The sequence below is a fragment of the Microtus pennsylvanicus genome, chromosome 1 (genome assembly GCF_037038515.1).
Source record: "Microtus pennsylvanicus isolate mMicPen1 chromosome 1, mMicPen1.hap1, whole genome shotgun sequence".
Lineage (NCBI taxonomy): Eukaryota > Metazoa > Chordata > Mammalia > Rodentia > Cricetidae > Microtus > Microtus pennsylvanicus.
The window spans coordinates 25,901,105-25,926,977 of NC_134579.1; positions in this window are offsets into that span (position 1 = coordinate 25,901,105).

The following is a 25,873-nucleotide window of genomic DNA, read 5'->3' on the forward strand; positions in this document are numbered from 1 at the left end:
TGTTGCACACAGAATCTTCAGTGTGATTTCCCCGACCCCCACACAGAGCCTGCTTATGAAACAGCATTTTATGAGTTCTCACTCTCTGCTTTTCTATTCAGCAAAGCGCCTTTAAGCAAGCGAATTTTACTGAATGAGCTCAATAATAGCATTTCAAAAGCAGTGTGGTTCTGTGAAGTAAAGAGCCATTCTGTTTGGGCTTAGATTTCCTCAACAGCTTGGATTCTTTTTGAATTATGGATGGATTTATATAATTGCTGATGCCTAATCTCTGGTGATTGGAAAGCCTCCTGAGGTATAAAAAGCCCAATTATTCCTCTGCCTGTGAGCGGAGGGAATTGCAGAGCTCTGAGCGTTTTGCTTTCAGGCAGATTTAGAGTCTGGAAGGAACCATTATCTTCTCTAGCTCTTGAGAGACAACCTCAGTAAGTCACAGAATGAAGCTGCAAATCCAGCCTTGCTTGCGAGGACTGAGGTGGCTAGACTCTTCTTTACACCCCCTTCTCTGCTTTCTTCTTTGTCGGGTCTCTTTGCCTGCCTTGTGAGCTTTGAGGTTCCTTCAGTTCCTGGCTTGGCGAAGAGGAATTTGTTGAGCTTGACTCTTTTTGTAATTGTAATCACAGTGGGTAACGAGTTCTACAATGTGTTGAACTGATCTCAAAGACGGCTCCCGTGCTTGCTGGGGGAAAAGGATTTGATTCTTTCATAGGAGTCATGGTTGACATTCCTGTAACAAGGGCAAAATAAGAGACAAGCCTCACATGAGGTTTACTGAAGATGAGTTTTGGACTAGACATGATTGCTCTGTGTGTGTGTGTGCGCGTGTGAGTGTGTGTGTATGTTTATGTTCAGTGGAGAATGCACTGATGTGTGGAAAGGGTGTGGCCTACGGTGATACACCAAGTCTGGAGATTGAGCAATCTGCCTGCTGGGAGTCTTCTTGGCTGCTGTGTAACATCCCTTCCCCTGGGGCATATGCAGGCCCCTCCTGGAGTAGAGCTCCTAGGATTTGGTAGGCTAGAGCCTTTAATTATGTCTTACTCCTCTAGCGACCTTAGAGTTGGCTTTCATGCTAGCCTATACTCTATGCCTTGCCTTCATGAAAATTGGTCCTGGTTTCCACCAGCCATCATTCTTGCTTCAGGGAAGAAGCAGGAAGCTGGGAGGTCAGAGATATCTTGGTGCTGAGGCTGCTTCAGAGGGCTTGTAGCCTCCTTTATTGGGAAGTCCTTAGCGTGGCAGAGCCCTTGGAGGAGCCATTTTCTGAGATCTAAACCCTCCCCATCTTACTCTGCCGTTTTAGATCCTTGTCTGGTATTGTTGCAAGAAGAAGGCAAGACGCTTTCGCCACACTATGGCCACCCTTTAGATGAGAGTGCTTCTCCAGCCTGTCTGAGTGTTCTCCACCCTAGCAATGGAAAGGGCTAGAACAAGGAAGTGGCATGAGTCATTTGGCATTGCCACACCTCAGGAAAGTCCCTGTTCCATCCTTCCCCTTGTGCTGGGGTGGCACTTTCTAGCTCTGGGTCACAGGAGCTGAGTTTTCTGTCTACACCCCCAGAGCTTTTCTGTAGGTATTCATTTATTTAAAAACAGCAACAACAGAAGCAAGGACAGACATACAAAGCCCTTGGCTGACTAAGGTAACCCTGGCTCTTCTTCTCACAGGTTAGTTGCTCAGAAGTGGGCACGTGTCCTTTTGTTGTCTTTTAGCTTACTCTCTGCTGCTGTCATAAACTCTGATCAAAAACAGCTCAGGCAAGGAAAGGGTTCATTGGCTTACACTTCCAGGTCACAGTTCATCACTGAAGGAAGTCAGGGCAGCAGCTCAAGCAGGAAGCAAAGGAGACACCACGGAGAAATGCTGCTGATTGGCTTGGTCCCTCCAGCCCGTCCAGCCAGCTTTCTCACATAGACCAGGTCTACCTGCCAGGAGATGGTATCACCTGCAGGAGGCTGAGCCTGTCTGTATCAAAGACATTACAAAATGCTACTCCCTCCCTGCGCCAGTTCCACAGGGCAGTCTGATGGGGGCAATGTTTCCGTTGAGGTTCCTTCCTCTCAGGGGACACTGGGCTGTGTCAAGTTGACAATAAAACTGACCAGCCCACCAGCCTATGTGAGTATGGCTTTTGTCCAAGTGATGGGGGGCTGCATGGGGCGTTGTCTCTGCAACGAAGATCGACTAAGTTTTATACTTCAGTTTTCAGGGCTGTCACTGAGGTTCTAAAGGACCATGGTGTGAGGTGTCCCTCTAGCCACAGAAAGGTCTTCTGGAGGTGATGAGACTTGGCACGGTGACTGCTCTGGTGTAGGGGAGGGGCCACTGAGCCCCCTGACTGAATCATCTCTATCACTTGGGACAGGAACATAAAAAAGTGTGCACATGGCAAAGGGGTGGTTTCAGTGGTAAACAAATGAAGGTTTTCTTTTAGCACGTGGACTAGACTACTCAACCTCTTTCAAATATTGTGGTTTCTGGCAAGAAATCATGTGTTAGTCTTTGATTGTTTTTTTTTTTTTTACCTAAATTCTTGTGTATATGTCTATATGCACGAGTGCAGTACCGGTTGAGGCCAGAAGAGGGCAACCAGTCCCCCAGGGCTGGACAAGGGAGCCAGAAACCAAACTGAGGTCCTCTGGAAGAGCAGTACCTGACCTCACCTGCTGAGCTGCTTCTCTAGCCCCAAACTCTTAGCTGTATTGAGAATTCTTGGCCTGTGATGAGCCCGTCTCTTCCACTGCTTTAAAGACTGCCTTTCAGGACTCCGATTGCAGCACAGCCTCACTCTGAATCTCGTTGAGTTTGTGTTACTTTAATTTACTGAGATTCTTAAATGTGCCAGTTCATGTATTTCATCATATTTGGAAAAATTTGGGTCACTAAATGTTTCTTCAGAATTTTCCTTCCATTTTGAGACAAGCCCAGGATGGCTTCAAACTTATGATCTCCCTCCCCCTAAATCCTGAGTTTTGAAACTATAGATGTGTGGCATGGCACTGGGCTTATTCTCTATCTTTATTATCATTGTTGTTCTTAAAATCCATCTTCTCTCCTCTGGAACTTCATAGGATATATATATATATATATATATATATATATATATATATATATGTGTGTGTGTGTGTGTGTGTGTGTGTGTGTGTGTGTGTGTGTATGTGTGTGTGTGGCCTATATTTCCTATTTTAGTCTCTCTGACACATAACAATCTCAATTGAATTATTGAATTCACTGATTTCCCTTTTCAGTAGTTCCCATGTTTGTTAATCCAATCAAGTGGCTTAAAATTTTTATTAGATTTGATCATTGTATTTTACATGTTGAGTGTTCCCCCTGATCTCTGTATCCTACGTGTGTGTGCATGTGCGCATGTGCGCATGTGTGGTGCTTGCAGAAGAAGGGATTGGATGCCCTGGAACTGGAGTTATGGGTGCTCAGACTCGCCATGTACTCGCGTCTCACAGACCCTTTCAGACCTCTCATTTCTCAGTTGTGCACCAGCCGGCTTCCTACCAGTCCCAAGCAGCCACAGTGGCTGGGACAGACGCCACACTGAGAGTTGTCACTGGTGCTTGATTGGTTTTTTCTCTGTTGGGGACAGGGTCTCGATATGTTGCTCAGCCTGTTTTCAAATTCTTTTTTTAAAATTTCTTTTTATTTATTCTTTGTGTCTTTCACACCACACATCTGCTCCCATTCATTTTCCATCACTCCATATCTACCCTCTGCCCTTGCAACCTTCCCCCCACAATAAAATAAAATTTAAGATAAAATAAAATAAAAAATTTGTTACAGAGGCTATCGTGTGACATGGTGAATAATGCAGCAAAGCCTTCCCTTCATTTATCTTTTCCTGCAAATGTTCACTGCAGACTCATTGGTCTGGTTTTTGATACACTATCGGTGCTGGGCCCTCACCGGGACTCCTCTTAGATATCCTGTTCTTGCCTATGTCAGGGAGAACCTGCAGCTTTGAGTCTGCAGGATTGGCCCTTTCATATGCTCCTGAAGATCACAGGGTGGATGTTTGGGTAGGACAACTCATAACCCTGATTCTGGGCCTGGGTAGTTACAGGGTTGGTCAGCCCGCCAGTTCTTCCCCATCTTCACCATCATTGATTGCTTGTTTACCGCTTGCCTGGATGAGCAAGGGGCAGGGCTGTTGAAATAGGAGCGGCAGGCTGTGTCCCGCCACCTGGCTAGCTTTACCCGAAATAATTACACAGAAACTGTATTCATTTAAACACTGCTTGGCCCATTAGTTCCAGCCTCTTATTGGCTAGCTCTTACATATTGATATAATCCATTTCTAATAATCTGTGTAGTCCACGAGGTGGCTTACCAGGGAAGATCTTAACCTGCGTCTGTCTGGAGTGGGAGAATCATGGCGACTGCCCTGACTTGGCTTCTTTCTCCCAGCATTCTGTTCTGTTTACTCCACCCACCTAAGGATTGGCCTATCAAATGGGTCAAGGCAGTTTCTTTATTAATTAACCAATGAAAGCAACAGATTAGAAAGAAATCACTCCCACATCATTTCCCCCTTTCCTGTTTAAACAAAAAAGAAGGCTTTTATTTTAACATAGTACAATTACATATAGCAAAACAGTTATAAAGCAAGAATTACAGTTATAATATTTATATCTATTTTATCTTTTTTTATAACAATGGAAAACTATAATTATCTATCCATTTTTTAATTCCATCAAAGACTTCAGAAGGATATAATATTACCTAAGCAAACAAGAAGTCCAAAACTCTAGAAATGACAGAGACATCTCGCTGCCTGGACAGTCACCCAAAGTTCCTTTGTACCGTTGGGGCATCCATCTTCAGCCTACAGGCCCACAGTATCCAGAAGACATTTTTATGAAGCAGGAAAATTCAAAGACAGTTCAGTCACTTTCTGTTATATCCTGTAGAATGTCTCACAGACTCTTTTATGAATCAGGAACCCTGAAAGACCATCTCACCTTTAGGCAAGTTCATCAGTCCTCTCTCTGTGGGTTCTCTGTGTCTAGTTTATGCAACAGTCCAGGCAAGAGCAGTTTCTTGCCCAAATGGCTATCAAACTCCATAAGGAGCCTCTTCGATGCCCATCTTCCTCTTGAAGTAGATTGGTGCTGCCAGGAGCAGATGTGTCTCATTGTCATGAAAAGCCCTAATTTATAAAAACATTAAATGCCATATTTTGCAGTCTTTGAAAGATATAAAGAATGTCTACCTAACTGAAATATATCTCTATATATCTAGAAAATCTAACATGACTACCTGCTTGACTATTATTGATGATTATTCATCAACAACCTATATTTCCTAATTATACATTACATTTTTAAATGAACTACACAATCACAGTACCTTAATCAAGATTAGAAATATGCATATACATATAACAAAACTGACCTTAAAATCCATACCAATGCAAATTATTCATACCTATATCATTTTCCCCTTTAAATGTAAAAGAACATTTATAAACAATATTTTGGGAACATGGAGACTCTTAATCTCAGGGTCGTGGGTTTGAGCCCCATGTTGGGCACCAAAATGTAGGCGGCATAATAACCAGGCTAGCTTAATATGAAACAGCAAATTTTAATGAAGGAATATCGTTCAACACCAGGGATCCAGTGATGAGCAGGAGATACAAAAAAGAGAGAGGCTGGCGGGACTCATGCTGACAGATTTATATGTAAACATTAGCCCAAGGTGAACACGCCCCCCCCATTGGGCGGAGTTTCCCCTACACAGGGCCAGCCTCCCTACTCTTATGACCTCAGGGCCAGCTTTCCTACCTGCTATGAGTGATGGAGGAAGGTCATTGGTTAAGTAATAAAGAAACTGCTTGGCCTCATAGGTTAAAACATAGGTGGGAGGAGTAAACAGAATAGAATGCTGGGAGGAAGAGGAAGTGAGCTGAGACTCGACAGCTCTGCTCTCTGGAGCAGAGAGGCCATGCTCCGCTCTCCCAGGCAGACACACATGATGAAGCAAGCTGCCAGGTCAGACATGCTGAATCTTTCCTGGTAAGACTGGAGCTACACAGTTTATTAGAGATGGGTTGATCGGGATATCAGAATTAGCCAGTAAGGGCTAGAGCTAATGAGCCAAGCAGAAATGGGCCAAGCAGTGTTTAAATGAATACAGTTTGTGTGTTGTTATTTTGGGCATAAGCTAGCAGGCGGCCGGGGTGCTGGGGATGCAGCCCCGCTGCTCGTATTACAACACTATGAGTGGCTAGAGACGGCAGATGAGGGGGCCGGACCAGATCTCCCAAGCTCCTGTTCTCTACTGCGGCTCATCTGTTGGTGTGGGAAGTCCTTCTGTATATGTGTTGTTTTTATTGGTTAATGAATAAGGAAGCTGTTTTGGCTAGTGGCTTAGCAAAATTGAGCTGGGGATGGGGGGGAGAACTAAACAAGATTCTGGGAGAAGCCATGTAGCCCTGCCAGAGACAGATGCCAAAACTTTGCCCGGTAAGCCATAGCCTTGTGGTGATACACAGATTAATGGAGATAGGTTCATTTAAAATATGAGTTAGCCAAAAATACATTTAAGCTATTGGTCAAACAGTATTACAAATAATATGGTTTCTGTATGATTATTTTGGTTCTGGGCAGCAGAAAACAAACAAGTGGCCTCCTACAACAACCTGTGATCCCATAGCCAGCCCTGTGGTGCTTCCTGGATGAGGTACGGGGCCGCTTTCCTTAGTGTTGGAGCCGGTCAGCTCCCTCCCCATCTGAAGGTGGTAGTAGGAAGGAGGGAGGGCATCTTTCCCTCACCACCGCCACCACACCAGGTGAGGGAAGCAGTACCGGCTGTGCCCCTTTCACGCCCTCTGGGCTGGCTCACCCGCATCCCTGCCCAGGTGAGGTGCAGGACCCATTCTCCCGAGTGCCTGTTGGGTCAGGTCCTGCACCTGCTGCAACTTTCTCTCACCCACGCCACCACATGGCAGATGTGCGGGGTGCCACCTGCCCTCCCGTTCTCACCCCTCAGGGCCAAATAGGGTCAGCTCTGTCGTGCTGCCCAGCAGAGGTGTAAGAGCCTCTCCCCTGAGTGCTTCAGCCGGTGAGGAGCAGGATTGGTCCTTCCTAGTGTTGCAGCCAGTGAGGGGCGGGGCCTATTCTGTAGAGCCCTTTCCTCCTGGCCTTCCTGGGTATCAGGAGCTGCCACCGACGTCATCACAGACCAAGGCTGCATCAGGGCTATGAACCCAGATATGGGTCCCAGCAGCAGCCCAGGCCCAGACATCACCATGGCCCTGGGGGGCAATCAAGGGCCGCCTGATGGAGGAAGGTCATTGGTTAATTAATAAAGGAACTGCTTGGCCCTGATAGGTTAGAACATAGGCGGGTGGAGTAAACAGAACAGAATGCGGGGAGGAAGAGGAAATGAGCTCAGACGTCATGCTCCCCTCTCCCGGGCAGACGCCATGAAGCTCTGACCCAGGATGGATGTAGGCTAGAATCTTCCCAGTAAGCGCACCTCGGTGCTACACACATTAATAGAAATGGGCCAGGCAGTGTTTAAATGAATACAGTTTGTGTGTTGTTATTTCGGGGTATAAGCTAGCCAGGCGGCCAGGAGCTGGGCTGTGGGAAGAGGCCCACAGCTCTTACTACACCTGCCTCAGCCAGCTTCTCACTGCTTTCACCTCTTCAGATACACATCTGTCTACTGGAAATGAGCCAACCTCCTCCCTCCCTCCTTCCCTCCTTCCCTCCCCCCCTCCTCTCTCTCGTTTTCCTTGCATCCTGGGGCAGACCACTTGCATGTGGGTCTCTTTGTCCCTCTCAGTCCGTCATTTGTTTTCAAGTTCTTAAGCTATGTGTCCCCACTCAGCATTATGGGCAGTTGGAACTAGATGTACCACTGAACCTGGATTGTCATTGATTCTTTTTTTTTTTAACTGAGTATAGGGCTGTTGTCTGTGATATCTAAAAGTAGAGACAAGTCCCCTGAAATTAGAAATTGGAAAAGACAAGCAGCTGCACAGGTAAATTTTTTATCTATAGCGGGGTTTTGGGGAAGTTTCCAATCCTCTCTTTCCTCTCCAGTGGCTATCAGTGTGACACAAACTAGCGTCACCTGGGAGGAGAAAACCTCACTTTCGGATTGGCCTATGGATGTGTCTGTGGGGGCACCTTCTTGATCTCTAGTTGTTATCGGAGGACCCAGCCCACTGACTTTCCTAGGTAGATGGGCCTGGCTAGCTGCACAAAGGTAGCTGAGTGAGCAAGAACAAGGAAGTCAGGAAGTAGCATTCCTCTCTGGTCCTGCTTCAGTTCCCGCCTCCTTGAGGTGCCTGCCTCCAATTCCTCTCCTGGTTTTCCCTGGTGACGACAGACTATAATTTGTAAGATGAAATAAGCCCTTTCTTTCCTCCTCAAGTGGCTTTCGGCCAGTGTTTTATCTCAGTGACAAAACCAAAGTAGGACAGTGTCCATGTCTTCGGGGATCTTGGTTGATAGCGCTCTTTGCAGCCAGAGAGTTAGGAGGAGAAGGGTTAGCGTCAAGTAAAATCACCATAAAGCATCCTTCAAACCAAGATTCAGTCATATATATATATATATATATATATATATATATATATATATATATATATATACACATACAAAACAATATTGCAGCACTTTAGTTTCTAGAGCTCAAAAAAAAATCTGATTTTAATAATCTTGCCACAGATTCCATGGCTTTTTTGGGAAAGCATGACATTGGCATTTTTATCCTGCCATCCAAGAATTACACCCCATTTTAGGAGAATATAGAATGTTGGAAGATTATTTTTAATATAAAGTAAAGTCATAAAATACAAAATCATAAAAGTACTTAATGAATCTATGTCTAAGATTTTATTTAAGAAATTCTTAAGATGTTCATAAATTTTATGACTTACAGAATTGTTTGTAAGTCAAAAGAAAAATACACATTCACATAGGCAGTAAGAATGCTGATATAGGACAATTTTATAAGTAGATGCATATTTGGTAACACTTATAACCAAATAATCAATTGTAGTTTTTTAAGTTATAAAGAAAAATGGTATTTTTTCCATCAGTGTTGGAGGCTCAGGGGGCTGACGTGTGGCTGGTGAGGGCCCCTTGGTTGAGTCACGCCGTAAATGACATGATAGAATTATAAGGGAGAGGCAGAGGTCATGGGGCAAGACAACTAGCAAGCAGGGAGTGGCCAGACATGTTCTTTATGCCCACTGCACTTCTGGGAACAACCAGTGTTCAAGGAAAATTCTGTTAATTACTTTTGAGGGTAGTACCTAAATACTCCCTTGGAACCCCACTTCCTCCATCAATTATCTCTCCTACCACCTTACAGAAAGTTAACCATCCTCATACATGAACTCTGAGTGCTGAATGAGACATTCACACCATATCCAAACTATAGAACTCTCTGGTCTGGTTCTACTGTGATCAGTAGGACTTTGTTCCCCAAAGACCAGCATATCCTAATTCCTAAAATTTAAGACTGTCTCCTAACAGAGAAAAAGAGATAAGGCAGATGGGATCAAGTTAAGAACTCTGAGATGGGGACTTCTGTAGGTCGTCTAGGGTCCGTGGTCACCACCAGGTCCTCATCAGAAGGAGGCAGGAGGCTCAACATCAGAGAGGGTGTAGCTGGCTTTGGAGAGAGAAGAAAGGGTTACAAGGGAAGTGACGAGGGGCCTCCAGAAGTTGGAAGAGGCAGAACATAGGTGCCTCGTGGAGCCTGTAGGCCAGATCAACAGTGCGCTAGCTGGACTGTAGCCCAGCGAGGCCGATCTCTGACTTTGCTCCGGTTTTAAGAGTGGATTTTCACAGGTTCACGCTGTTTGTGGCCCAGTCACCCTGGCAGGTACAGGAAACTCCCGGGGAGTTGGAGGTGGAGGGCTGAGGGCTCACACCAACGTCCCACTGCTCACGTGACAAGTCAGCCCTGCAGAGGGCCCTGAAGCTGGGAGTTTTCCCGAGATATCGGGCTCACGTCTTTCTAGTCTGCCTCTGTTCCAGTAGCTGGGCCTCTGGGCAAGATAAATTTGAAGCTTAAGGACGACGATTGTGGTGTTAAAAGTTACTATCTTTTATAAAGAAGTTAGTAAAACTATGGCTCATCGAATTTGCTGGCAACGGTTGCTTTCATATTGGTCACCTGGACAGAACCTGGGCCCCTAATCAATTGCATTTTAAGGGGTTCAGTTCATTCTTTTCTTCGGTGCAGCGACACACTCACTGCTATCAGCTCTAAGAATCACTAGAGTGTTGTAAAGTAGGTGAAAGGCAATAAAAGGCTGTAAAGGTAGCCTAGAAGACCAGACTGGACGCACAAGAATCTCTGTGGTGTGTATCAAAGTCTCTTGGTTTCCCCTGATAAGGGAATGGAGACGTGATTGCGCGGGGAGGATCCACACACCCCAATTTGAGGCTGAACCCGTGACTGAAGCAGTAGAGTAGGGCAGAGCAGGGTACAGGGATCATGTTTAGCACTCATGGCTCAAGGAGCTTTCCTGGATCCATTGCGGGCCATAAAGTCATCCCTGCCTCAGACTCTTCTGTCTAAGGTAAAGGATGAAGGCCAGGTCATTGGTGGGCGTGGGGGGGGGGCTCCTCACATCGTGCCCCTTGGAATAACGGCAGCGACAAGAATTTATGATAAACGCAGACCCTTAACCCCGCTGAATCAGAAACTCGAGGGTGGATCATAGTCCTCTAGGTGACTCTGAAGAAGATAAATTTTGAGAGCCACTGAATATAACTTCTTATAAGAAAGAGTGTTGATATCGGGGTGGCTCATTTAGCTACTGTGGGACATATCTGTGACTTTTTTTCTGAAGTTGTATGGCACAGATTCTACCTCTGTGTAAAAGGAGAAAGCTCAATCGAAGCTGTGTTTTATATTAGAAGGAAGAAATTATTAACTACATATCCAGAACTCATGGCCTATCAACCTCGTGGGTCCATTTGCTGTCCAAGAAACCTCCATCTAGTAGTTACTTCAATATAGCCAATCCAAAGAAAACTCAAAGAAGAATTTTTCAAACATTTTATACAGGTAGATGCATTTCCCTGGTCATCCTAGAGGGTGCCAATGTATTTAGATTCCCAAGGCCTCCATGCGGAAATTGTTTGGTCTGTATCTTCACCCTCAAAGGCAGAAGGCACTGTGGGGGCACTTCTGGGATGCTGTGGTCACTGTCATTTCCTTGTAGGTCATAGTCACGTGGCAGCTTTGATTTTGAACATTCTAGCTTGGTAATCTGTCTGTGAACACCTTCAGCCCGATTTTGTCTCCATTGTTTTTTTTTTTTGTGGAAACTTTTTCTCCTTGACCCCATCTGATTGACCATTACCAAGGTGATAGTTTCTGCTCTGGCCTCCTGGCTATCTTTGAGAACCTTATTACTAACTTATTTTTAGGTACTGGTTACAGGTTACACTGATTTAAGTAGTGTCTGTGAAGTAACACAGTGAGTTCATGCAAAAGCACACCGTTGAGGAGAAAGCAGTGAGATTTGGGGGAGAATTAGAGGGGAAAAGAATAGGAGAGTGGATTTGATTGAAACACATTACATGCATTATGAATATTAAATAAAATATTTTTAAAAAACCCAACAAAAAATTCACAGTGTGGGAAGGCTTCTGTAGTGTGATGAGGTCTGTGGCTAGTTCTTTCTTTTTAATATTTATTTTATTAACTTATTGAGAACTTCATTTAAGGTTTTAATCATATCCACCCCAACTCTTTCTCCAACTCTCCCCAAACCCCCAAACTTCGTGTTCCTTTTTTGGTTTATTTTAATAACCCATTAAGTTCACTTTTTTACTGTCCGTCTACCGCTGGGTGTGGAGCCGTGCCCTGGAACGTACTGACACACAGGGTCCATGTCCTTAAAGAAGACTGACTCTCTTCCCCGGAAGCCATCAGCTGTTAATACTCCCTGTTCCGTGTTGGAATATTGACTGGCATGATTTTGTTCAGGCAACCACAGCTGCTGTGATTCCATGAATAAAGTGTTTCTGTCACATCCAGAAGATACAGTCTAGCTCGGGTCCTTCCTGATCTCCGACTTTTACAGTCTTCTCCCCCCCACCTCTTCCTCAGTGAACCTTGGAGAGGCAGTGGGACTCCACAGTTACTGGTTCTCGTCACCTGGGCCAGAGGTGTGTTTGTCAGCTTTTATCCTCCACATGTGTGTGCACACACGCGTGTGAGCACACACACACACACACGCACACACATGTGTGCGTGCGCACACCCATTCTTTGATGGGATCCGAAAGCTGCGCTAATCTGTGACTGCATAGATAGAAATTCAGAGGTCAGCTGATACTATGTCCATTTAACAAGTCCACCTCAGGTCCTATGAGCTCCCCAACCATGAGCTCGTGGCCACATAGACCACTCTCTTGAAGATTCTGTATGTGTTTGTGCTGAGAGAGTCTGAGAGGAAAGGAAACATCCTTTAAAAAGATTAGTTTCTATTTTTAATTCTGTGTATGCATGTGTGTCTGCACATGGGAGCACATGGGAGCAGATGCCTTCAGAGGTCATCAGACCCCTAGAACTGGGACGTGGTCTCTGTGTTAATTGTTGGGAACTCACTAAGAATCTTTGTGTTACATACGTGTGGTGTGTGTGTGTCTTCGTGTGTGTGTGTGTAGCACGATGTGTCTGTAGAAGTCAGAGAACAACTTGGGGGAGCTGGTTCCTCCCGGTTCTCCCCCTTCACCATGTGGGTCCCAGGATGGACCTCACGTCGTCAGGTTTAGCTGAACTGCCTTGACCTGCTGAGGGTCTCAGAGGACAACTTGGGGGAGCTGGTTCCTCCCCGTTCTCCCCCTTCACCATGTGGGTCCCAGGATGGACCTCACGTCGTCAGGTTTAGCTGAACTGCCTTGACCTGCTGAGGGTCTCACCAGCCCAGGAACTGTTTTTAAGTCAACACTTTCAAATTTATTTGGGCACAGAACATTTATTACTGAAGTATCTAATTTCGTATAACCCGGGAAGAGCAAATACAGATTTGAGGTGATATTCAGAATTTGATAAAGGGACTTATTACATGGCAAGATACTGTGATGTTGAGTCCCCCGAGCCTCTTCAGGCATGTTTTCGTAGAATAGTTAAGATTACCCAAAGTAGCTGGGCGGTGTTGGCGCACGCCTTTAATCCCAGCACTCGGGAGGCAGAGGCAGGTGGATCTCTGAAAGTTCGAGGCCAGCCTGGTCTACAAGAGCTAGTTCCGGGACAGGCACCAAAGCTACAGAGAAACCCTGTCTTGAAAAACCAAAAAAAAAAAAAAAAGAACAATCGCAGTGGGTTTTGATCCTACTGCACGTACTGGCTTTGGGGGAGCCTAGGCAGTTTGGATGCTCACCTTACAAGACCTGGATAGAGGTGGGCGGTCCTTGGGCTTCCCACAGGTCAGGGAACCCTGATTGCTCTTCGAGCAGATGAAGGAGGGTGACTTGATCGGGGGAGAGGGAGGGAAATGGGAGGCGGTGGCGTGGAGGAGGCAGAAATCCTTAATAAATAAATAAATTAATATATATATATATATAAAGATTACCCAAAGTATTTCATAGACTCCTGTTTTATTCATTTAAAACAACCACCCAGAATACGTAAGGGCCAGTCTTGTGAACCATCAGAATAAATGTGAGTTATTTAATGCTGTGGTAACTGAGGTGATTTAGAGGGCACTGGACCCAAAGCCTGGGCCAGAGGGCAACAGCACTCACGCCCCTTAGCAGCCTCTAACCAAGAGCCGCACCGTGGTGGAACGCAGCTTCTGTCATGTTCAAGCCTGAAAAGCACTGGGCAGGTTTCTGTTCCCCTTCTGGATGGGTCTTGAGCTCTCTCCTGCCACTTCCTTTTTCCCACCGAGACTTTCCTGCAGTTCTCTCTTCCTGGAAATTCAGAGTCATTATCATCCATTTCCAGCCTGCCTTCATTCCTCTTTCCCTGAAGAATGGTTTTCTGTGTGGTTTTTGCTTTTGCACTAATATTATGACAGGCTCTGGGGCAATTCTTGGAAGACCTTAGGAGACATAAGAAGCAAACAGTTTTAAGTTCCTTAAGTTACTCAGGACTGTCAGTTAGTTCTCCAAAGTTGGACATTCTAAGCCTTTCGTCAGTTGTAGGAAGCGGCTGGGGGCTGGAGGGGTAGACTGAGAATCGTTTTCTGTGTAATACAGTTCCCTAGTAGTTAAAAAAATGTATATCCTGTCAATATGAAAATAACATCTTTATTGTATTAGACTTTAGACATCTGGTTGTCAAAACCATAGAGCTGTAAGGCTGAGCAAACACAGAAAGCACACACACCGGAGTTTCTTCGGAGCTTATTTCCTTATTGGCTGCTCTCAGGATGGAGATGAAGGATCGCTCTGGTGGCGGTCACAGTGCTTGTAAAGGGACCTTGTCCTTTCAGTATCCTTATGATTCACTGAGATGACAAGGTATAGCTTTAAGTGCAGATGTTTTTTTCCTATTAAAGAAGATGAAATGACATTTTCCTACTAAACAGTAGATCAGGTTTCTCAGAAAGCAAGAACTCGTCATTGGGAAATGAAAATGGTTTTGAGTGATCTAGTCATATGTATGTATGTATGTATGTATGTATGTATGTATGTATTTCCTCCCTGGAGGAAGAAGATAGAGGAAAAGTTAAAATCTGATAAAGATGAATTTAGCTTGTTCTGTGGTAGGAAGGCAGTGTGCAGGATCTGAAATTGCATACTGTCAAAAGTCGTGACTTTTCTTCTGTAAAATAAGTATAAGCCTCTTGGGTTATTAGTCTCTAAGATGATAGAATTCCCCAAATATTCCTGAATGTTCCTTCCTTGTCCATGTTCACCGTCAGATCTACCCATAAAAAAAAGTGGCCCTGATGCCTTAAAGTGTGACTCACACAAAAGGGAAGTGAGAACGACAGGCCATGGGAAAGGAATGCGATACAAAGAAGCTCAGTGTGTCTAGCAGAGGGACCATCAAAGCTTCTCAGAAACAGCCCGCGCATGACGTCACTCAGCTCGGCAGCGCAATCCCCCAGTGGAGAGCAGAAGGGCTTGCCAGCGTTCCAGAGTCGATTTAGGCTTCCAGGAAGTTCCGCAACTCTGTATTTCTGCTTGTCTGTTGGCCATAAAAGGCTGTTTAAAAATAAAATATCAAGGGAACTCACTCAGCCTGTCCCTAAAATGAGTAAGAGCTGTGTCTGATGACCTGTGCCCATAAAGCAAGCTCTTAGGATGCCTAGCAGGAAGATCCATGCAAGTTTAAGACCACCGGGTGCTACATAGGGAATTCTGGGCCGTCCTGGGCTAGAGAGCATGACCCCGACTCAAACTACCAAAAGCCAACCAAACAAAAGAGCAACCAACCAAACAAACAAAAAAACCCAAAATCAATTAATGGATAAAATGGCAAGTAATATTTTCCTTTTTCAAGTCTGCTTTACACATGGGGTCTGTTGAAAAGGCTTGATTGGTGCGCACTGAAGGGTTTGGGATACATGCTTGTAGTTCCAGCACTTGGGAGGCTGAAGCAGGAGGGTCACAAATTCAAGGGCAGCCTGGGCTACTGAGCGGGTTCTAAGTCAGCCTAGGCCCTATCTTGAGAACTTAAGAACAAACGTAAGTAAGACAAAAACGGAAAGTCCTTGAGCGCGGCTGCACAGTGGGATCATTGCCAGTGCCGAGATCTCTCATCTTTTGTTGCCTTCCATTGCTGTTTATGCTTCCATTTGATTGTGTTTCTAGACCCTTCGATTTAATTTGTGATACGTAAAAGGATGAAATATTTTACTATCTTCAGGTTGCTGTTTAAATTAAAATTTGAGCTACGAACGAATAAATATAAAATCAATTTGACATACAGCTAAAGGACACCTGTGTTTGAGGTGTGCACGCTGCCTGCCTGCCTTCATGCCATGATCCACACCTTAGACCATGGGCTCAACGGCAGGCTTAGGGGAGCGCTCAAAGAGCCCTTTCTCTATTGTAATAGATTGCTAATGATGTTCCTTAAAGCATCATCCTTTTTCCTCAGGTGTTTCCCTCCAGGTTTAGTTTATATACCACTCAAGAGTCATTGCTCAATAGTATGTCTGCAATGTATAACCCATTTTTGAACAGGAAGAACTTATTTGGAGGCAAAGGAGCAGATATTATCTTATCCTTACAAGCTCCCTATCTGACGTCCGTCTGTATTACAGAGTCCATTTTCTGACAGGCATAAAATATACAAGTTAACTTTCGGTCTCTGATAAAATCCTCCACACAATCAATTTGAAGAAGGAAAAGCTGGTTTGGCTCTAGGTTTTGGCCAGCAGTCACTTGGCTCTGTCACTTTAAGTGTGTGGTGAGAACAGAAGGTTCCAAAGGGTATACAAGGTAGAGGACGCTTCTTCACCTCATGGCAGCTGGAATTTTTGCTTAATTAATCCATGGCTCCTCAATACTCATATTTACATCCTCGTATTGACACTACCCTCATCCTCTGTTACAGAGACTCTTTATTGTAGAGAGCAGTGGTTAATGTGGATTCATAACTGGTTGACATGCTAAGAATCAGGGATAGTGGAGTGTATGGTCCCAAATGGAGTCATTTATATTACTCCTTCCTAGGATCAGGGGAGGTTGTGGAAGACGAGCAGAAGGAATGGATGAACCAAAGGATTGGGGGAACTGTATTATAAAAACATGGTTTTGAACATGGCATGGCCATTGTACTCATGAGCTCAGTGCAGTTGTGATCACCAGTACAAGGCCTCCAGGAAGACTGAGCCTGTCAATATTTAATCATGGAGGAGGGAAGGCTCACATGGTCCGTGCTGTAGACAGTTAACGGTGGTGAGGGGAAGGGAAGGTCAAAGACTTGAAGATCATTTTTAAAAATAGATTAGCAGAAACGGGAATGTAGACAATTGATCTCTAACACATCCTATCTTATCCACTCACTCTTTTCTTTTTTGGCAGTGTTCTATATCTGTCCCTTATTTCTCTAACCACTTGTCCCTCAGCGTTAACAAACACATAGATAAAGATGCACACACACATATATAGACGCCTAAATATTGTCCAGATTTTTTTACAACTAATAAAAACCCATATATTTTGTCTTTGCCAGTGACATCATTTATCAACAATATTAACTTTTTTCCAAAAATGAGAAGGGTTTCATAAAGCCTAGACTTTCATTTTATTAAAGCTAAGCTGCTTCCTTCTTGGTCACCTTTCAAAATCATGTGTGCTTGATGAATCAAGCTGTGCAAAGCGTTTAGCCTATGAGACGCTCCTAGCTCCTTCCAGCCCAAGGCACCAGCGATGTCAGGCTAGAGTCTAGCAACAGAAAGGCAGCAGAGACTCATCTTGCCTGCTGGTTGTCAAAACAGGTCTTTCAGTTATCCTAGCTTCCTTGCAGCACTTTGATGCTCTAATTCTTATCTTTTTAAAAATACTACTGGGGTATGATTGACATACAAAAAGCTGCACACAATTAATGTGTCTATCTAATTTGCTGAGGGTGGAAAAAAGTCAATGGCTATGAGACCGTAGTCATAATCAGTGCTGTAAATCTATCAGCCCCCAAAAGTTTCCTCCTCTCTCCTTACTTTTATCTTTGATGGTAGAAATCATTAATATAAAAATATGTTTTTCTAGCCAATTTTTATATTTATAATTATATTATATGAAATAAAAAGGCTACGCATCTTTCTTTGATCAATTCCCTCTGGCCTTGTTCTCAAGAATGTTCTTTCTAGTTTCTGGAAAGCTCTCCAGGTTTGCCTTCCTAGTGTCAATGTGTATGTCTGTCTCAGTACTTAGGCATACTTTGAAATTATCCATTTCAGATCCTAGATTTTTGGTCTTATGGGCAAGAGCCAGATCCTAAATTTCTTTGCCCCTCACCACAGTCCCATCACTTCTAGTGTTCAGTAAAGCTCATCTAATAAAGATAAATAGATAAGATTGATATATATTCTTAATTACATTTGGCAGCTGAGAGTACAAAGGGTAATCAGGAATGGCCAGAGGAACTTTGTAATCTGTGGTGGCCATTTGATTCTTTTAACATTTTTTTTTTTAACATGGGACTGTGTGTATGTGAGGCCGACACAGAACTCACTGGGCATTCAAGGGTGACCTTCTGATCCTTTCATTGTCACCATCACAGCGTTGCCATGTTCAGCTTGTTATGCTGGGGACTGAGCCTAAGGCTTCAAGCATGTCACATGAGCCTTCTACCAAATGAGTTGTATCTGCAGCCTGCCATCTGGTCTCTTTTATAGCTACCTGCTGTTTCAGCAGGACAGCAGCGCACAGAAAATATGTAAAATATGGGCGTGGCCTCATTCCAACAAAATTTCATTCATAAACCAGATGGCACACAGCCTTGGTCCCGGGGCTCTAGGCTGCCAATTCTTAGGCTAAGCTTGTGCAAAAGTGTTTTATTGACTTGACCTAATTCCACACCTAGACTTATATGTGGTTGGCAGAAGGCAAAGTATTTTTCTTATTTGATTGGTCGTATTTTAGGGTGAACTAGTAATCTCGACAGTGTTTTCGTAGCCTAAAGATTTGAAGATCAATGAAAATTGAGTAGTTTACTGCCACAAGGTACCTTCTTCACCAAGGAAAAGCAAATTAAACCCTACCACTCCAATGCATTGTGAGTGGGACGTTGTAATTAATATTAATTGTTTAGCTAAATAATAGTGTTTAAAAGAACAATCCGTTCCCTTTGGATCTCCAAGGTCAACAAAGAAGATGGACCATTTCTTGGACAAGAATGACATGCTTCATAAAACTGTAACACTGGCTTGGCTTTGCCTGTGAGAGGAAGTGCTCATTGCTCATTGATTTATGTTCGTCTGAACTCTCCTGAGTCAAGACCTCTTTTCCCAGAATTTCTTGACAGCAAGGACTTCATCAGTCAGGCCAACCTTCTCTAAAGCCTCTTATGGTCCAGGCTGAATCCTTGCTCACAAAGGCTCCTTCCCATCAGGATGTGGGGGCGGTGGAAGGACAGATTACAAGAATTTTAAGGCTCCTATCAGTCCTCAAATTTACACGCATTCTTCTCTTTTTGGAAGCCATCATCTTCATCCAGTTCCTATCAGGCTTTGGAACACATTTTAAGTTGAAATGAGCTTCTCCTTTTCTGACCCCCATTCCTCCCAGTAATAGCTCCAGTCCATATGCCAGGTTTATCTTGAATGCTAAGCTGATTTTTATAGCTTCCTTTTCATTCTGTGCCACCCTTCACTGGAATCTCACATAATCTCCTATGCTGCTTTAGATGCTTGTTTGTACAAAATGGAAGTTTGATCAGGAGGAGACTATGGCCAGAGGGTGAGCAGGGCATGAGAATAAGGTGCCAAGGCAACAGCTTTTAGCATGGGACTAGGAATGAGGAACAAGGACGACCTTGCCTTTGGATCACCCATCATCCCAAAGCGCTAGGTTTTCAGTTGTACCCTGAACAAAAGGTAGGATTTGGGTCACTTTTGCAGGACAGGAAACCTGAAAGGAAAACACCTTATCATCCTGACCTAAGTGGAGATGAACAGGACAGGTGGGCATCCCTGTGAGAAGAAGCAACTGTGAACCTGTCACCATGGTGCAGATAGCTTGGTCTCTGGTGTTTATTCTTTATAACTTTTTAAAAATTACTTCTTTATTAATAAATTCCATCATCTCAAAATGGAGTAAGGAAAACCCCACAGAGTTACTGTAGGGATAAGAGAATGTATATAATGCTTATGAAATTATGATCTGTTGCACCAAAACAACACGATGCTGAGGGATCTCTTAATTTAATAAAGGCCTCTTCAAAATCACATGATGGTGAGTCACATGACAGTACATCACCCAGAAAAGAGTCAAGGAGGAGATCTTCCTGAAAGAGCACCATGTATCCATCACGTCAATCAATCTTTGCACTTATCACATCCTTCCTAGTCTGGATATTGTCACTCTTTAAAGAATAAATCCAAATATCTTCTCCTCCAAAATTTCAAGATGTTTTTGAGGCATGATCATGCAATGTAGCCTGTGCTTGCTTTGAACTCATATGTATGCCCATATGTCTGGCTTTGAACTTGATAACCTGTTCCCTCTGCTTCCTGGATGAATTGAGGGGAAATGGAGACGATGCATGAAGAGGTAAATTGTGAATGGTAGGCTAGATCAGATTATGTATACAATCCTTAAAGTTTAACTTTAACCCCCCCACCCTCCACCCTCCACTCCACCCCCACCACACATTTTCTCTAGCTAGACTCTGCCATACAAAGATTCCACAACCTCTCCAAACAGCACCACCCACTGGAGACAGACAGGGTGAACAATGAGCCTGTGAAGGATGTATCACATTCAAACCTCTGCAAGGACTGTGCTGTGCTATCCTATATGCTGCTGTTTCTCATCCTTGCCTTGGTTCTTCTTTGTTATTAAGACATTTGGTTTTGTGGTGGTTTGAATGAAAATGGCCCCATAGGCTCAGGGATTAGTACTGTTAGCAGATGTGGCCTTGTTGTATGTGGTGTGGCCTCATTGGAGGAAGTGTGTCATTGGAGGCAGGCTTTGAGGTTTCAGACACTCAAGTCAGGCCCAGTGTCTCTCTTTTTTCCTGCTGTCTACTGATCCAGTGTAGACCTCTCAGCTCCTCTCCAGTGCCACATCTGCCTATGTGCTGGAATGCTTCCTACCAAGGTCACAGTGGACTAAACCTCTGAACTGTAAGCCAGTCCCACTGAAATGTTCTTCTACATAAGAGTTGTGGTCATGTGTAGTAGGAGGCCACTTGTTAGTTTCCTGGCTGCTCAGACTCCATAAATAATCACACAGACACTGTATTAATTAAATCACTGCTTGGCCCATTAGCTCTAGCTTCTTATTGGCTAACTCTTACATATGAACTTAACCCATTTCTTTTAATCTGTGTGTCACCATGTGATTGTGACTTGCCGGCTAAAGCTTCGGCATTTTTTTCTCCAGCCGGGCTACACAGCTTCTCCCTACTCTGCCTTCCTTCTCTCAGCATTCCATTTAGTTTTCCCTGCCTACCTAAGTTCTGCCCTATCAACAGGCCAAGGCAGTTTCTTTATTCATCAATGGTATTCACAGCATAAAGAAGGAAATCCCACATCAGTTATGGTGCCTTTTCATAGCAATAAAACTCTAAGACAGTTTTGAAAGCCTCGTTGAAGTCAAAGATAGACAGCTTTTGTGCTATGATGTCTCCACCTGTGGCACTTGCTGACTTTTCCTTGGGAAGGTGGGTTGTCAGTGTGCTCATCCATGTGTGGACTTATTTTTATTTAATCTCATTGTGAAGTGATCTTACATCTCACCTCAATAAGAGTTGTGCTTGTATAGTGGAAGTACTAGTGGATCCGAGATGTGTTCCATGTTTCTGGCCTTAGCCTTGTTTGCTTATTGCATTGCTGATTTTTCTGTGTACCCACATTTTAATCACAATAACACTATTTTATTTTGATGTCTTGGGAACAGTATAAATGGGATCCTCACATGAATGTGTTCTTTTTTCAATTTTTCTCCCCACACTAGTCCAGGGATGGGGCAGGCCTCCTTGGATAAGCCTCTGGGTGGTGGGTGGAGTGTGTTTAGTTCTGGTCTCACAGATGGGTCTAGCTTGGTGCAGAGATCTGCTTCAGTTCTCTGTCTGGAAAAGGTAAACACTCTTAACTTTTTTCTACTTGGACACTAACGTTTTGCGAAGGAGGGCTGACACCCTCTCAGGAGTCTGCTGCATTGGTCCCACTTATCACCCCAATGTTTCTTTCCTACCTTCCTTCCTTAGCTCTCTTCTTTCTATATTTCTTCTTTCTTTGTCCTTTTCCTCCCCTCCCTCTTTCCCTTCTTCCCCTCCCTCTCTGTTTCTCAGGGTCTCATGTGCCCAAGTCCCAGGTTGACCTTGAAACTGTTATGTAGTCTTGAGCTGTATTCTTCTTTCTTCCACTTCCAGCGTGTGTGCACCATACCTGGTTTGTGTGGTGCTGGGATCAAACCCAGGGCTTCATGCCGGCTAGGGAAGCCCTCTACCAGCTGGGACCCAGCCCTGCCTCCATTTATTAAACTTCTGACTGGTTTCCTTTGCTGTGTTTTCAAACTCAGTATTTTCCCTTTTTTTCTGTTATCTCACATTGGGGAGAATTTACGTGCTCAGTCGCTGGGGGTGGAGGAGGCTCTCTGTCTCCACGGTCTGCATCCATGTTCTCCAACACATTCAATGTGGTGGACTCAGAACAACCTAGACCCCAGGGGAGCCTGCCTTACTTTGCAGTATTCTCAGCGCAAGTGTCTCATCCTCAGTGAAACTTCTCTAACCTCTCTTCAGATAACAATGTCTTTCAGATAGAAATTTTTCTCTTTCTCACTGGTACTTCTGCTGGATACCATTCCTTCTTCAGCCAGAAGACCCATGACAATAGCGTGTTTACATTGTGTCCCTTATCTTCAGCTCGTCCCCAAAGATTCTACAGGGACCCACTTTGCAAGGTGCAATAATAAGTGTCTGAGACATCCCAGATAAGGGGAAGATGGAGAATAATATAGTTCGTTAGTGCCTTTGCTCTTACTTTTATGCTAGTTTTCCATAGCAGATCACACTTATAAATATAAAAAGAAAGTCAAATTTATCTTAGGCTATTTGCTTTATCCCACAAAGAAGTCTTTGATTTGTATTGAAAATAACATCAGCAATCACATATAGCACCTACCATATGCCAGGCATATTAAATTAACCGGTCTAATTTTCCCACTAATCTGACCAAGAAACTCTGAGTCTTCCCTATATACACGAGGAAACAGAATCAGCAAGCTTGGCTGTTCACTAGGCTCCACTAGGTACTAAATCCATGCACAGTAGAGCTGCAGCTCGAGCCCAGAGCGTCTCCATCAGGAGCCTTGCTCATAGTCCTCACAGCCTCTCTATACTAGTAAAAGAGATACATAATTTTCTGTGCCCATGATTTTTTTTCTGTTTTATTTTTTTAAACACATTTGTGAATCCAGAGTGAATAGTTATTTACTAATGACTTGAAAAGACTTTTCTTGTATCTGGTCTTGTGGGAAAATTAACAGCTTAATCCAGTAAAATGTCTCAATATTTAAGAATATTTAGAATTGAAGCTAGACATTGGTGTTGGTGTTTGAGTACCCACCTTCCACTTCCTCCCCTTTATCGTTCATGAGGGAACAAAAGGACAGAGTGAATGGCCTTTGCCTTGTCTTTTGGGGATATGAGTTAGAAGTGTGACCACAAGGCAGTTAGTGCTATAATCCTTAACTCCGTCATCCAGAGGGAAATGTAGCTATCAGTGTTCCAGCTTTTGGAGTATCAAATCACATGGCACTCTCTCTGTCCCCTCATGATCAATCACGAAGTTAGAACCAAGCCCTACAAATTGCTGTGACAGTCTACAAACTCATCACTCCGGTGACAGAGGCAGTAGGATAGTAAGTCTGAGGCATCTCATAAAATCGACGAGGGGTGGGGGCCTTCCTAGAGTGAGCAGGCGTTCATTCTGACTCTCCCACGGAGACTGGCTGGTTCTCACAATGCCAGCACTGTACCATGAGGTGCTTGCCCAGCAATTTCTGCACTGCCAGTCTGAGCTCACCTCTTATCTACCTCATTAGTGGGAATGCGTGGGAGCTTGATAACCTCCCGCTGAGCCTCAGAATGGCTGAAAGGGTCTCAAGCAAACTCAGAAAAAAAATGGGGGTCAAATTTTGGAGCAGCAGAAGTGGCTTACTTGGGATTAATTTTAAAATACACTGAAGAAAGATAAGCAACTCGAGTGGTTGCTAAATATACCCAGCATGCTTGGGGCTGAGATCTGTGTGGCTACGTGCAGCTGGACAAACGGAATGACTATTTCTGTGGGGCCTGGAGTGTGGTGCATTGCATCTGCTGATGCGCTTACTATTTAAAGACTGCCGAAGGGTTATTCTCTCCAAAGTCCAGAATAGATGTTTCTCCTCAAGCGGGAATTATTTTTAGATGTTCGAGTGGCTTTGGATTAAAATTTATCTATCACAAACGGTATCTTTGCAGGGGCGTTAAGAACCCAAGAGACAGGCTGACATCAGAAGAAAATGGATATAATTCATAGAGCTACAAAAGATGTTGGTTTTCTTATCCCATAAAAAGTGTGTGTGTGTGTGTGTGTGTGTGTGTGTTCCTGTGTATGGTGAAGATCAGGTATATGTGTGCCCTGGTGCAAGCGTGGAGGTCTCAGGACAACCTTGGATGCTGGTCTCCACCTTCCGCCCTGTTCCAGACATAACTTTTTGTTCACTAGTGTGTGTTCACTAGTGTGTGTTCACTAGTGTGTACACTGAACTGGTTGCCAACAAGCTTTCAGGAATTCTACTATCACTCGCCTCACCATAAGAACACAAGGGTTTCCAACACACGCCAACTTTACATGGGTAACATGTCTGTGCTGTAGGGTAGTGCCCACCTCCTAAGAGTGGATGATCTTCTTTCTGTCTGTGGAAGAAAAATTGGGATGCAAACGTCTTCAAACACAGGACCCTCAGCACAAGGATTTTCTTACCTGCTGCTCTCTGTCCCAGGACTATCAGTGGTTATAATTTCTTTTAGCTCATAGAGTATCCGCCAAAAAGACCTAGAAAAGAAATGAGTACATTCTCTGCTTTTGGAGGGTCAGATGTCATGAGAAGAAAGAAACATGCAAGCTCAGGATGGTTGACCTGAGCTGACCAGAGAGCCTAAGCCAAAGAAACAGAAACAGCAGCTCATCCTAAAGAAATAATTATCATAGATAATGTGAGAGAAAAGAGTGGTGGGGAGTTTGTGTGCAGAGGGGACACGGGTGGGGCCAAGTATGGAGTCAAAACTGGCTGCAGCTGCTCACGGCTGTCACACAGACACTTACTTTAAAACCAGGCTTCTGTCCCTGTGAAGTCCCAGGGGGTAGAGGATTTTTTTTTCATGACTATTTGGAAGAAATGCCTTCATATCTGTTTTTTAGTATGTGGATATAAAAGGGCCAACAGTGAAAGCATACTATCAATAATGGGGCATAAAAAATTACTATTTGCTATTTCTTTAAAGCTAAAGAAAACAGCGTTATTTGAATTTTACTGATAGAAAAAAATTGAATGTAGGCACAAGAAACAAACATGCAACTGAAGAGTTCTTATCTCCAAAGGTGTATCTTACTTGTATATTTTTTCTTTTCTTTAAAAAAATTATTTTTCACTTTATTTACCAAGTCCAGTTCCTCCTCCCTTCCATTCTCCCTCCCCCAACTCCCCCTTTTCCAAGGCCCACCCACTCCTTAGACGGGGAAAGGCCTTCTTTGGGGAGTCAACAAGGTCTAACATACCAACCTGAGGCAATACCAAACTTCTCCCCCTCTGTATCAAGGCTGAGCAAGGCATTCCACCACAGGGAATGGGCTCCAAAAAAGTAGCTCATGCTCCTGGGATAGGTCCTGGTGTGACTGCCAGGGGCCCAGCCAACAGATCAAGCCATGTAACTGTCAACTGCATTCAGAGGGTCTAGTTTGGTCCCATGCAGGCTCCTCAGCTGTCAGTCCACGGTCTGTGAGCTCCCATTAGCTTGGGTCAGGTGTCTCTGTGGATTTTCCTATCATGCTCCTGAATCACCTTGTTCAGGATCCCTCCTCCTCCCTCTTGTTAACTGAACTCCGTGGCAAAAAAAAAAAAAATGACATCGTGAAATTTGCAGGCAAATGGATAGAACTAGGGGAAAAAAACATCCTGAGTGAGGTAACTCAGATATAGACAAACAAACATGGTGCACACTCACTCATAAGTGGATATTAGCTGTAAAGCAAAGGATAACTAAG